The sequence below is a fragment of the Propithecus coquereli genome, unplaced genomic scaffold, assembly GCF_000956105.1.
Source record: "Propithecus coquereli isolate 6110/MARCELLA unplaced genomic scaffold, Pcoq_1.0 Scaffold195, whole genome shotgun sequence".
NCBI classification, from domain to species: domain Eukaryota; kingdom Metazoa; phylum Chordata; class Mammalia; order Primates; family Indriidae; genus Propithecus; species Propithecus coquereli.
Window position 1 is genome coordinate 2,711,077 of NW_012144411.1, and position 2,067 is coordinate 2,713,143.

The following is a 2,067-nucleotide window of genomic DNA, read 5'->3' on the forward strand; positions in this document are numbered from 1 at the left end:
TTTTTTCTTGTTGGTTTTCCCAAGTTCTATATAGATTCTAGTTATTAGCCCTTTATCAGATATGTAGCATGCAAGTATTTTTTCCTATTCTGTAGGTTGTCTATTCGCTCTAATGATAGTTTCCTTGGCTGTGCAGAAGCTTTTTAACTTGATGAGGTCCCATTTATTTATTTTTATTGCTGCTGTGATTGCTTTGAGGGTCTTCTTCATAAATTCTTTGCCTAGGCTGAGGTCTACAAGAGTTTTTCCAACATTTTCTTCTAGAATTCTTATGGTTTCATGTCTTAAGTCTAAGTCTGTTATCCATTGTGAGTTGACTTTTGTGACAGGTGAGAGCTGTAGATCTTGTTCAGTGTTCTGCATGTGGCTATCCAATTTTCCCACCACCATTTATTGAATAGGGATTCTTTTCCCCAGTGTATATTTTTGTCTGCTTTGTCAAAGATGAGAGGACAATGTGAGGATGGTTTTATATCTGGGTTCTCAGTCCTGTTTCATTGGTCTATGTCTCTTTTCTTGTGCAGAGTACCATGCTGTTTTGGTTACTACAGCCTTGTAGTAGAGCTAGAAGTCTGGTAGATTGACGCCTCCCAAATTTGTTCTTTTTGCTTAAGATTGATTTGGTTATACGAAGTCTTCTCTGGTTCCATTTGAAGCATAGAATCACTCTTTTTAGATCTGCAAAATATGATGTTGGTATTTTAATAGGGATTACACTGATTCTGTAGATCACTTTAGGTAGCTTAGACATTTTAACAATATTGATTCTACCAATCCATGAGCATGGTAGGATTTTCCACCTGTTTACATCCTCTGCAATTTCTTTTCTCAGTGTTTTGTAGTTCTCCCTACATGGTTCTCTCACCTCCTTGTTAAATATATTCCTAAATACTTAATTTCCTTTGATGCTATTGGGAAAGGTGTTGCATCTTTGATTTGATTCTTGGCTTGACTTTATTGGTGCATATGAAAGCTACTGATTTGTGTGCACTGATTTTGTATCCTGAGACTTGCTGAACTCATGTATCAATTCCAGGAGTCTCTTGGTTGAATCTTTGCAGTTCTCTACATTTAATATCATATTGTCAGCAAAAAGTGAAAGTGTGGCCTCTTCTGCCCCCATTTTGGATACCCTTGATTTCCCACTCTTGTCTGATTGCTCTGGCAAGGACTTCCAGCACTATGTTGAATAGAAGTAGAGACAGTAGGCAACCTTGTCTGGTTCCAGTTCTAAGTGGGAATGCTTTCAATTTTTTCCCATTCAGTATGATGTTGGCGGTGGGTTTATCATATTTGGCTTTAATAATTTTGAGGTATGACCCATCTGTGCCTATTTTGTTAAGAGTTCTTATCATAAAAGGGTGCTGAATTTTGGCAAATGCTTTTTCTGTGTCTATTGAGAGGATCATATGGTCTTTGTTCTTATGTTTATTTATATGGTGAATTACATTTATAGATTTGCATATGTTGAACCATCCTTGTGTCTCTGGGTTAAAGCCCACCTGATCATCGTCAATTTTTTTTTGATGTGCAGTTGAATTCAGTTTGCTAAGATTTTATTGAGAAGTTTTGCATCTATTCACAAGGAATATCAGTCTGTAGTTTTCTTTTTTTGTTATCTTCTTTCCAGGCTTTCATATCAAAGTGATATTGGCTTCAAAGAATGAGTTGGGGAGGATGCCATCCTTCTCAATGTTGTAGAATAATTTCTGCAGTATAGGTACCAGTTCTTCTTTGTGGGTTTAGTAAAATTCAGGTATGAACCCATCTGGTCTGGGACTTTTTTTTATTGGAAGATATTTTATTGGTGCTTCAATTTCAGTGCTTGACGTTGGTCTGTTCAGGAATTGTATTTCTTCCTGATTTACCCTAGGGAGGTTGTGTGTTTCTAAGAATTTGTCCATTTTCTCCATGTTTTCAAGTTTTGGGGCATAGAGATTTTTATAGTATTCAAAGATGATGTTTTATATTTCCATGGTATCAGTTGAGATCTTTCTTTTTTCATTTCTAATTGAACTTATTAGCGTCCTTTCCTTTCTACTTCTGGTCAATCTAGGAAGAGGGCTG